The sequence below is a fragment of the Moschus berezovskii genome, chromosome 6, assembly GCF_049115385.1.
Source record: "Moschus berezovskii isolate FMDL1 chromosome 6, NW_MosBer_1.0, whole genome shotgun sequence".
Classification (NCBI taxonomy): Eukaryota; Metazoa; Chordata; class Mammalia; order Artiodactyla; family Moschidae; genus Moschus; species Moschus berezovskii.
This window is the reverse complement of record NC_142465.1, coordinates 68670199-68683283: the sequence shown is the minus strand read 5'-3', so window position 1 is coordinate 68683283 and position 13085 is coordinate 68670199.

Genomic DNA, 13085 nt, shown 5'->3' with positions numbered 1-13085 from the left:
AGTTCTAGGGAGGTGAATTTGGGGGGGCATTATTCTACCTATGACAACCTCATTGTATCTTTTTTTAGCATAATTGCTTGGATTGTCCACTTCTAAAGTATCTTAGTAATGTCTTATGAGTATACTAAGTATGTTTTCATCAGTGTTCAGTTCAGTTCAGTTCAGTCGCTCAGTCGTGTCCGACTCTCCGCGACCCCATGAATCACAGCTTGCCAGGCCTCCCTGTCCATCACCAACTCCCGGAGTTCACTCAAACTCATGTGCATCACGTCGGTGATGCCATCCAGCCATCTCATTCTCTGTCGTCCCCTTCTCTTCCTGCCCCGAATCCCTCCCAGCATCAGAGTCTTTTCCAGTGAGTCAGCTCTTCGCATGAGGTGGCCAAAGTATTGGAGATTCAGCTTTAGCATCAGTCCTTCCAATGGACACATCTGATTATTTTATTTTGTAATTACATAAATTGCCTGGCATTTACATTTGTGTAATCGTGGAATAGTTTTTCTTCTTAACATACTATGAACCATTTCCCCATGTCACTTTGAATGCTTTATAGATATAATTTTATTGTTATAAAAGACTTATTGAGTATATGTACTAAATTTGTGTAACAATTGCTCTATTATTAATCATTTGGGTCTTCCCCAGTGTTTCACTAACGTAAGTAACTCTAACAAACATTTTTTTTTTCCCAAAAGATGGCCTGTATTTTCGGATTATTTTCTTAGGATAGATTTCCAAAAGTGGAATAACTGCATCAAAGACCATGAATTTTCCAAGACAGAAACTACTTTCCAAAAGGCTTGAACAAAGTTTGTATCCTCAGAAGCACTCTTACCAGTAGTGACTGTCATCATTAAAAACAAAGCATACAAAGTTTGAAATGAAAGGACATTAGACAGTAACTCGAAGTCATATGAAGGAATAAAAGTAAAAGTAAATATATAGACAATTAATTATAAAAGCTAGTATTGTAACAATGGTGTGTGACTCCACTTTTTGTTTTATATAAGATTTAAGAGACTAATATGTTAAGAAAAATTATTAATTCAATAGCTAGTATTATTGTAACTTTGGTTTGTAACTCCAGATTTTATTTTCTATATAGTTGGAGGACAATGCATTAAAAATTATTAGTTTTTGTTTTTGGACACAGTGTATAATGATGTTAATTTTGTGTGACAGTAGCAACTGAAAGGTATAGGATCAAAGGTGTTAAAGGAACAGAAGTGGTGAGAAGTGGTTGGAGCCTAGATACATTTTGAAGGTGCAACTGTAGAGAATTTGCTGTTGGATTGGACATGGTATATGAAAGCTAAGAGTCTAGGGTTGATCCATGGTTTCTAACCTGAGCAACTTACTTAAATGCCTAGTAGAATGTTCAGCCTTTGCATCTGAACCATTCAGCTGTGATGTACACACCCATCTTCAGCAAAGCAAAATCCTTGAAGATAACTCTCTTCCTTAGACAAAATTAACAACCATCTATTGTTGTTTTAGCATCTCTTTACTCTGAGTGTGTGGTGTTGGGGAGGTTCCATCCCTAAATAGCTTGGGAGAATAGTAAGGAGAGAATGAATATAGATAAAAAGCAGACGTTGAAAGAATGAGCTCTTTGCCAGTCCGGTGTTCATAGGCCAGAAAGGTGAGGAAAAACCAGGACGGGAGACCGTGAAGTGGTGGTGGAAGGGAAGTCAGACAGTGGTGCCCTAAAATTTAGCCTAATGAAGACATTGTTTAAGAAGGAGGGAATGTTAAATGCTGTTTAAATTGACTGTTAAATGCTGCTCAGAGGTCAAAAAGATGATTGTGGGGGCAAGATCTGTTTTTCGTGGGGCACAAGAGAATAAACGGTGGAACACTGGAGAGAATGAAGACAGACAACCGTTCTAGGGAGTTTTACACCAAGAGGTAAGCTAGCTATGTAATTTACAATCCAAACTGGAATGCATTTGAAAAGGGCACTATTAATAATTAAACCAGTGTTTAATAATAAAATGTAAACTGCAACTGTCCTGGTAAACTGAAGTAGATGTTATTTTATGGAGAAAAGAGAGGGCTATGGCTGGAAGTGAAGTGTAAGAAAAAGTGTTGATTTGTTTTTTTTTTTAAGAAGGGAGAAATAATAGCTAGTAGAAATGATGTGGTAGGGAAGGAAAGTTTTATGGTAGAGGAAGGAAAGGACATTTTTAGACCAATTTCTTTGAGTAGGGAAGAGGGGATAGTGTATTGTGTAAAGGGAAGGGCTAAGAACACAGATGGAAGGCCAAGAACATGAGGACCTGTAGATAAGGTGATGGACACGTAGATAACATGAGGACGTATAGATTAGATGATGTCCTGGGACTTGTGGAAATTTTTTTAGAAAGGTTATCGAAATAGGACATTTACTATGAGTAAGGATTAGGGAGAAGTTTTTGGAGATTTTAAGAGAGAGATGAAATAGTTTCATAGGAGAAAGGAGGAATGAGTGGAGTAGAGAAACACAGTATAATTGCCAAGCACCATTTGAATCCAATTGTATTTAATAACCATGTATTTTAAGTAAGATCAATCAATATAGTTGTGTATTTTTCTTAGACCAGGCTTTACTATGCAAGTGTAGTCATGAAGAAAGCTGAAAATGGAATTTAATCAGTTTTTATTGTTTAGCCATGTACAATAAAGTAAGAGAAAGACAAGGGAATTAATTCAGAGTGTATGCATGGGAATGATTTTATCATTTGGCCATTTAATACCTTTTATCATAATGTCATTATCTGACCATATATAGTTTAACCTGGTGTATTAGTTTAATAGGACTTCTGTAACAAAGTACCATAAACTTAGTACTTTAAAATAACAGAAATGTATTGTCTCAGAGTTCTGGAGGTTAGAAATGTGCAGTCAAGGTGTTGGCAGGGCCTGTTCTCCTTCCAGCTTCCGATAGCTCCAGGTGTTCCTTGGCTTGTGCTTGCATAATTCAGATCTCTGCCTCGGTCTTAACGTGGTTGTCTTCCTTCTGAGTGTTGGTGCTCCAGTTTTCCTCTTTCTATTGAGGACACTAGTCATATTGGATTAAGGACTGTCCTAATGACCTCAAATTGATTACATCTGCAAAGCCCCTATATTAAAATAAGATCACATTCACAGCTGCTAGGGACTAACTACTAGGTACATGTACTGGGACTTCAGCATATCTTTAGAGAGGTCACAATTCAACCCATAATACCAAGGAGAGAGAGAAAGAAATAAGATGAGGGAAAGGGTAAGAGACAATGAAATAGTGGTAGGATCAATGCATTGTAGATCCCAATGGTATTGATTATACAGTGGAAGTGAGAAATAGATTTAAGGGACTAAATCTGATTGATAGAGTGCCTGATGAACTCTGGATGGAGGTTCGTGACATTGTACAGGAGACAGGGACCAAGACCATCCCCATGGAAAAGAAATGCAAAAGAGCGAAATGGCTGTCTGAGGAGGCCTTACAAATAGCTGTGAAAAGAAGAGAGGCGAAAAGCAAAGGAGAAAAGGAAAGATATAAGCATCTGAATGCAGAGTTCCAAAGAATAGCAAGGAGAGATAAGAAAGCCTTCCTCAGTGATCAATGCAAAGAAATAGAGGAAAACAACAGAATAGGAAAAACAAGAGAGCTCTTCAAGAAAATTAGAGATTCCAAGGGAACATTTCATGCAAAGATGGGCTCGATAAAGGACAGAAATGGTATGGACCTAACAGAAGCAGAAGATATTAAAAAGAGGTGGCAGGAATACACAGAAGAACTGTACAAAAAAGATCTTCACGACCAAGATAGTCACGATAACGTGATCACTGACCTAGAGCCAGACATCTTGGAATGTGAAGTCAAGTGGGCCTTAGAAAGCATCACTACGAACAAAGCTAGTGGAGGTGATGGAATTCCAGTTGAGCTATTTCAAGTCTTGAAAGATGATGCTGTGAAAGTGCTGCACTCAATATGCCAGCAGATTTGGAAAACTCAGCAGTGGCCACAGGACTGGAAGAGGTCAGTCTTCATTCCAATCCCAAAGAAAGGCAATGCCAAAGAATGCTCAAACTACCGCACAATTGCACTCATCTCACACGCTAGTAAAGTCATGCTCAAAATTCTCCAAGCCAGGCTTCAGCAGTATATAAACCGTGAACTCCCAGATGTTCAAGCAGGTTTTAGAAAAGGCAGAGGCACCAGAGATCAAATTGCCAACATTCGCTGGATCATGGAGAAAGCAAGAGAGTTTCAGAAAAACATCTATTTCTGCTTTATTGACTATGCCAAAGCCTTTGACTGTGTGGATCACAATAAACTGTGGAACATTCTGAAAGAGATGGGAATCCCAGACCACCTGACCTGCCTCTTGAGAAACCTGTATGCAGGTCAGGAAGCAACTGTTAGAACTGGACATGGAACAACAGACTGGTTCCAAATAGGAAAAGGTGTACGTCAAGGTTGTATATTGTCACCTTGCTTATTTAACTTCTATGCAGAGTACATCATGAGGAACGCTGGGCTGGAAGAAGCACAAGCTGGAATCAAGATTGCCGGGAGAAATATCAATAACCTCAGATATGCAGATGACACTACCCTTATGGCAGAAAGTGAAGAGGAACTCAAAAGCCTCTTGATGAAAGTGAAAGAGGAGAGTGAAAAGGTTGGCTTGAAGCTCAACATTCAGAAAACAAAGATCACGGCATCTGGTCCCATCACTTCATGGGAAATAGATGGAAAAACAGTGGAAACAGTGTCAGACTTTATTTTTTTGGGCTCCAAAATCACTGCGGATGCTGATTGCAGCCATGAAATTAAAAGACGCTTGCTCCTTGGAAGGAAAGTTATGACCAACCTTGATAGTATATTAAAAAGCAGAGACATTACTTTGCCAACCAAGGTCCGTCTAGTCAAGGCAATGGTTTTTCCCGTGGTCATGTATGGATGTGAGAGTTGGACTGTGAAGAAGGCTGACCGCCGAAGAATCGATGCTTTTGAACTGTGGTGTTGGAGAAGACTCTTGAGAGTCCCTTATACTGCAAGGAGATCCAACCAGTCCATTCTGGAGGAGATCAATCCTGGATGTTCATTGGAGAGACTGATACTAAAGCTGAAACTGCAATACTTTGGCCACCTCATGCGACGAGTTGACTCACTGGAAAAGACTCTGATGCTGGGAAAGGTTGGGGGCGGGAGGAGAAGGGGACGACGGAGAATGAGATGGCTGGATGGCATCACGGACTCTGTGGACATGAGTTTGAGTGAACTCCGGGAGTTGGTGATGGACAGGGAGGCCTGGCGTGCTGTGATTCATGGGGTCGCGGAGAGTCGGACACGACTGAGCGACTGAACTGAACTGAACTGAACTGAATGGTATTGAAGGGTGTCTGGAATTGAGATTCTAGAAATAAGGTAGAGATTGGAAGATGGGATGTTTGAGATTCAAGTGAAGTCACTCAGTCATGTCCGACTCTTTGCGACCCCATGGACTGTAGCCTACAAGGGTCTTTTGTCCATGGAATTTTCCAGGCATGAGTACTGGAGTGGGTGGCCATTTCCTTCTCCAGGTGATCTTCCTGACCCAAGGATCGAACCCGGGTCTCCTGCCTTGCAGGTAGACGCTTTACTATCTGAGCCATCAGGGAAATTGAGATTATGTAGAGATTAATTAATGGTAATGAAAAATCTAGAATGATTTTAGGGTGAGTAACATCTATTTCTGCTTCATTGACTATGCCAAAGCCTTTGACTGTGTGGATCACAATAAACTGTGGAACATTCTGAAAGAGATGGGAATCCCAGACCACCTGACCTGCCTCTTGAGAAACCTGTATGCAGGTCAGGAAGCAACTGTTAGAACCAGTCATGGAACAACAGACTGGTTCCAAATAGGAAAAGGTGTACGTCAAGGTTGTATATTGTCACCTTGCTTATTTAACTTATATGCAGAGTACATCATGAGGAACGCTGGGCTGGAAGAAGCACAAGCTGGAATCAAGATTGCTGGGAGAAATATCAATAACCTCAGATATGCAGATGACACTACCCTTATGGCAGAAAGTGAAGAGGAACTCAAAAGCCTCTTGATGAAAGTGAAAGAGGAGAGTGAAAAGGTTGGCTTGAAGCTGAACATTCAGAAAACAAAGATCATGGCATCTGGTCCCATCACTTCATGGGAAATAGATGGAAAAACAGTGGAAACAGTGTCAGACTTTGTTTTTTTGGGCTCCAAAATCACTGCAGATGCTGATTGCAGCCATGAAATTAAAAGACGCTTGCTCCTTGGTAGGAAAGTTATGACCAACCTTGATAGTATATTAAAAAGCAGAGACATTACTTTGCCGACCAAGGTCCGTCTAGTCAAGGCAATGGTTTTTCCCGTGGTCATGTATGGATGTGAGAGTTGGACTGTGAAGAAAGCTGATCGCCGAAGAATCGATGCTTTTGAACTGTGGTGTTGGAGAAGACTCTTGAGAGTCCCTTATACTGCAAGGAGATCCAACCAGTCCATTCTAAAGGAGATCAATCCTGGATGTTCATTGGAGGGACTGATGCTAAAGCTGAAACTCCAATACTTTGGCCACCTCATGAGACGAGTTGACTCACTGGAAAAGACTCTGATGCTGGGAAAGGTTGGGGGCGGGAGGAGAAGGGGACGACGGAGAATGAGATGGCTGGATGGCATCACCGATTCTGTGGACATGAGTTTGAGTGAACTCCGGGAGTTGGTGATGGACAGGGAGGCCTGGCGTGCTGTGATTCATGGGGTCGCGGAGAGTCGGACACGACTGAGCGACTGAACTGACTGAACTGAACTGAACAGAGTAAAAGGCAATGTCATTGGAGGAGAGGAGACTAAAGAACTGAGAGGCCAAGGTATTGGATGGGTTATCAGTGAGAATCTCAAAATCCCTAAGAGGAAGAATAGGAGGAATCTCAGAGGGAAGTGGTCCAGGAGCTAAAATGTTCAGGGATCAAGGGAGGAGTAAACTGGAGTTGGAAGGTAACTTCAACAAGAATGGTAATGGGTGCAGTAGTCTGACAGTACAAGATTCAAAGATGAGGGAAGAGGGAAGGAAAGTGTTCTGGAAGCATTAATAAAGCACTAAACACCTACTGCACCACCAGGATCTGATATGAAGACAGGGAGGAAAAACCGCCACTGCTTGAAGCAGGGGCTGTAGCAGAGACAGGTTTCAGTAAGATAAATTTAGCAGAAGGAGTATTTTAAAGAAGACATTAAGGAGATATGATTTGGTTGATGACTTGTGTTCCAGAAGGACTCACAGTGGAAAGGTTTTGTGCGCTGGAGAGGGATGGAAGACTGAATCAGGAAATGTGATGTACAAATCAGTATAGGGATTAATGGCTGGATAGTGAGGGATGTGTACCGAGACCATGGCTTGTGAGGCTAGGAGTTTTAAAGGAAAGGGAAGTGGAGTTTTGCCTGGGTCACATAAGATTTGGAAGTTCCTATTTGATTTTGGTTTTTGGCTAACACACGGAGGCATGCAGAGCGTGGTCTGGCTCTAGCACATGGACTCTCTTGACTGCTTTATAGCAATTATTAATGTTCAAAATAATCATATATTTGTTTACATGTTTTCTTTCTTCCACATTAAAAATTACAGTCTTTGAGGGCAGGCTTATTGTCTATCTTCTTCATTTTTATAGCACTGGTGCCTAGTAGTGAGCTTGGCATATAGCACTCAAAAACTGTATTAACTGGTGAAAACAAGATTACATTCTCTCAATCTACTGGTGGGTTTAAAGCCTTCTGAAGACATTCACTCCTTCAGATAAACCCCATCTTCCTCATATCTTCAACTACTTCCTATCAGATTATGTATCAGTATTCAAAGTTATACTTGTTTCTCCCATCCTTAAAGTGAAAATCAAAAACCAAAAAACTTCTCTGGAGCTTTGTCTCTCTCCAGTCTTTCTCCAAGATATTGTTCCACTCTTCTTCATGGCCACATTTCTCAGAAGAGTTACCTGAAACAAGCTGTCTCCACTTCCTCACATTCTCCTTTTTCTCAATTCCACTGCAACCTGAAGTTTCACCCCTGCCAGTGCAAGTCAGCTGAAACTGTTTCTGTTATCAGTAGCCTCTATGTTACAACATCTGACAAAAATGAGCATGTCTTCATATTTATGAGACTTTTTGTAGTTTTTGCACAACTGAATACTCCCTTATTGCTCTTGACTCATGATTCTAACACTCCCTTAGATTTCCTCTTAAGTTATTGTTTCTTTTACATATCCTTTATTTTCTTCTTTTCTATCTAACCTTTATATGCTAGGATTTCATTGTTCATTTTGTAGGTAATATTCATTTACTGTCGTCGTAAGTATCTTCTATACACCAAGACTTCCAAGAATGGATATTCTACTCAGACTACTATCCTGAACTTCTTAACATCTTCATTTGGATGTTTCCAAAGCATCTCACACTTAAAATGTTCAAAGTAGAGCTCTTGATCCCCGTTTCCCTTCCCCATGCTAACATCCACCATGATAATCTTTTGTTTCTCATTTTAGTAAATAGCACTACCACCCTCCCAGTCAAAATTCTGGATCTTTGTTTCTACAGTCTCCCTCAGCTTTTACTCATGTACATGCAGTCCATCAGCTTGTCCTATTGAGCCTCTCTATACATACTTCCTGGAAGAAGCACAAGCTGGAATCAAGATTGCCGGGAGAAATATCAATAACCTCAGATACGCAGATGACACTACCCTTATGGCAGAAAGTGAAGAGGAACTCAAAAGCCTCTTGATGAAAGTGAAAGAGGAGAGTGAAAAGGTTGGCTTGAAGCTCAACATTCAGAAAACAAAGATCATGGCATCTGGTCCCATCACTTCATGGGAAATAGATGGGGAAACAGTGGAAACAGTGTCAGACTTTATTTTTTGGGCTCCAAAATCACTGCGGATGCTGATTGCAGCCATGAAATTAAAAGATGCTTACTCCTTGGAAGGAAAGTTATGACCAACCTAGATAGTATATTAAAAAACAGAGACATTACTTTGCCAACAAAGGTCCGTCTAGTCAAGGCTATGGTCTTTCCCGTGGTCATGTATGGATGTGAGAGTTGGACTGTGAAGAAAGCTGATTGCCGAAGAATTGATGCTTTTGAACTGTGGTACTGGAGAAGACTCTTGAGAGTCCCTTGGACTGCAAGAAGATCCAACCAGTCCATTCTAAAGGAGATCAATCCTGGGTGTTTTGGAAGGACTGATGCTAAGGCTGAAACTGCAATACTTTGCCCACCTCATGCAACGAGTTGACTCACTGGAAAAGAGTCTGATGCTAGGAGGGATTGGGGGTGGGAGGAGACGGGGATGACAGAGAATGAGATGGCTGGATGGCATCACCGACTGGATGGACATGAGTTTGAGTGAACTCCGGGAGTTGGTGATGGACAGGGAGGCCTGGCGTGCTGTGATTCATGGGGTCGCAAAGAGTCGAACACGACTGAGGGACTGAATTGAATACAGACTTCCAATTTATCAATTGCTTACCACTTCTTACTTCTTTACATTCCTTCCCAGTCCAAGCAACATGCTTTCTTACCTTCAATAGCCACTCAGTTTTCATCCTTGCCCAGCCTCCCACCTGCCTTTTTATATAGCAACCAGAATGATCTGCTTAAAATAGAGTGCAGATATGTCAGTCCTCTACTTAAAATATATGACCAATTTTCAGTATACTTAAATCTCCAAATCCTTAACATGGCTTGCAAGACTCAGCACGATCTGATTCCTGTCACCTCGAATTTGTGCTTATCTCCATTCCAGGCTTGAGGAAATGCTCCCATGTTGTTCCTTCTGTCTGTAATGCTCTTCTCCCAGTTCTTCATCTGTCTAAATATTGTTTTCAGATCCCAGCTTAAATGTTATCTAAGCCTTTTGTTTTTAATATAAGTTGCAGAGATATTTATTAAAAACAAGTAATTAGACTTAATTTTGTTTTACTTGATTACCAGCTCTTTCATAACACAATTTCCCCTCTGTGAATTGTTTTGATTATTCTCTCAATCATTTGTCATATTTTCAAGAAAAAATTTCTGGACAGTTGTATATGTAGTAAATTTTTTCTAAGTATTTTTATGTCTGAGAATATGTCTTCATAAAAAATGATAGCTTAGTAGTTTTTTAAATTTTATTTACATAGTGGTCTGATGGCTCCTCCTGACTCATGTCTTTCCTTTCATAGAAGTCACTCCCCAGTAATCATTTTAGGTTCCTTACTTTTCTCAGTGTCTGCTTCCTGAAACCCTCCTTAAATCTATTGGTCAAACAACATCTGTACCTGTATATACTGCCTTGCTTGAGTGAAATGGATGGACTGCCAACTCAGGCCAAATCCTCCATTTGTGCACCAAATACTGTTATTTCTAAACCACTCCAGGCTTTTGCTGCTAAAATGTTTTCCCCTCTCTTCTAAATCATAAATTTTCCTTTCTCTATAGGATTTTTTTTTACCAACCTACAAGCATGTTATAAAATTTCTCAACCTAAAGGACAAAAAAAAAAATTGCCCGTTGATCATATATTACCTTTCAACTTCTGATTTTTTTTTCTCCTGCTCCTCTGTATAGAAAAACTCTTAAAAGTACTGTCTCTGTTTTGTCCCTTCTCATTTTATCTTGAACCAACTCCAGTTAGGTTCTGTCCCTCTCTTTTTTCTGAAACTGTTCTTGTCCCATCTCCACTTTGCTTCAAGTCTTGGTCTTATCTGATCTGCTCTCTCAGAAGCATTTAACACAGTGGACCATTTCCACCTTTTGAAACACTTCATTTAGTTTTCAGGACCCAGTCCTTCTGTGTTTTTCTCTTCACTTCCCTGGCTGCCTCCAATCAGTCTTGCTTAATGAATCTTCCTTATGTTCCCAAATGTCCCAAGACCCACTTGTTGGTCTTCTCTGTCTATCCTCACTTCCTAGTGATCTCTTCAGTCTCATGGATTTAAATATCACAAATGCACTGACTGGTCCAGGTTCATATTACTAGCCTTAACTCTTCCCTGAACTTCAAAATTCATATATTCAACTTCTGGGTATTTCTTAGTCTATATTTGGTGTCCCTTTTCCAGGTGGCTCAGTGGTAAAGAATTCACCTGCCAATGCAGGAGATGCAGGAGATGTGAGTTCAGTCCCTGGGCTGACAAGATCCCATGGAGGAGGAAATGGCAACCTACTCCAGTATTCTTGCCTGGAAAATTCCATGAACAGAAGAGCTTGGTGGGCTCCAGCCCATGGTGTCACAAAGAGTCAGACATGACTGAGCAACTGAGCATGTACATGCATACTTGATGTCTCCTAGGCTTACCATGCACAGAGGAGGCATCAATTTTGATAATTTGAAAACAGTACCATTCAGCAAGTTTTTCTACTTTTTTAATATTTATTTTTATATGTTTATTTATTTGACTGAACCGTGTCTTAGTTGGGGTTTGTGAACTCTCTTAGTTGAGGCATAAGGGAATCTAGTTCCCTGATCAGGGCTTGAAACACAGCCCCCTGCATTGGGAGTGCAAAGTGTTAGCCACTGGACCACCAGGGAAGTCCCAAGTTTTTCTGTTTTTTAAATCTAGAATTGTACACAATATTTTAAAAATAATTTTGTTTGGATACCATTGTTTCTTTACCTCATTTATTTTCTTTCTTTCCATTGTATGATTTCTCAGAGAAAGGTTTGAGGTTGCTTTACTTTATTTATTTTTAAGATGGTAATAGTCAATTTTTTGTCTTTGGATTAACCAAAGAAATTGTAACATATGGGAAGAGTGTCTACATCAAAGTCAGAACTTGACTCAAGTTGAGAGTCCATTGCATTATTTACTGGTCGTACAATCTATATTTTACAAAACTCTTAGTCTTTAGTTCCAACATCTGTAAGATATATACTTAAAAGATATATAGCAAGATGCATGTGAAGGTATCTTCCCGAAATCTTAGAGCTGGATAAACATATTTTCCTGTAATGATCAGAAAACAGTAAACCCTCCTTTCCCATGAAAGAGATTGCTTTACTTAAAAAAAAAAAAAGATACTTACTAGTCACAGTAATTCAGGATCTGTGTTAGTTATTTTCAGGTGTGTAATTTAAGGGATTTAGTTTGGTGAAAAATTGTTTTATCTCCCAGTGATCATTTGAAAAAATTGTTGATAAAATATATGCTTTCTCTCTTCTATAATTTTACCAGCTTTAAATATTATGCTTATTAGCCTTCAGTTTCTAGAGTCTTATCTTTTTATGTTTTGAAAATGAAAACATCTGTGTATTTCCAGTCTTGTGTCATGTCTTGTGGTCTCCATTTCTCAAAATTACTGACAATGATTCTGTCATTACATCACCTAATATTATGTTTTATACCCATGGTTGTAATTCATCTGTGGTTAAAGACTTTAACCAGTTTAATAGAACTATGTGTATTCTTACTGTGCTTCAGTTTTCTCATAATCATATTTATTTAACCCTCTTAAATTTGAAAATTATTCTTCTTAATGAATTTACCCCTTACAGTAGTTAATAAGAGTTTGCTACCACAGACAATAGGTTTTTCCTTTTATTTTTTCCACATCCAGTAAAATTATCCAAAATGATCTAATTATCACTTTTGTTTTAGATGATAGTAAAGAATACATTGTAAAGAAAGATTAATCAGCCTTGTTTGCCTATTATTATATTTAAATTTAGATAAATTGTGTGTTTCAGTGAAAGGTATTGAACATGACTAGTTTTCTCTAAACATTATCCTGTTTTGCAGGATTAAGGATAGACATAGATCAATGGAACAGAATTGAGCATCCAGATATGGACCTACACTTATGTAGTCAGTTGATTTTCAGTAAAGGTATCAAAGAATGTCAATTAGAAGAGAATAGGCTTTTCAGAAAATTTTCTGGAATAACTGTATACCCACATGGAAAACAAATGAACTTGAATCTCTCTTTACTCCATACAGAATATTAATTCAAAATAGATCACCAACCTAAACGTAAGAGCAAAACCACATACATCATGTAGAACAAAGTATAGGAGAAAAACTTTGTGACCTTGAGACAACACACAAAAAGCATGAACCATAAATTTAA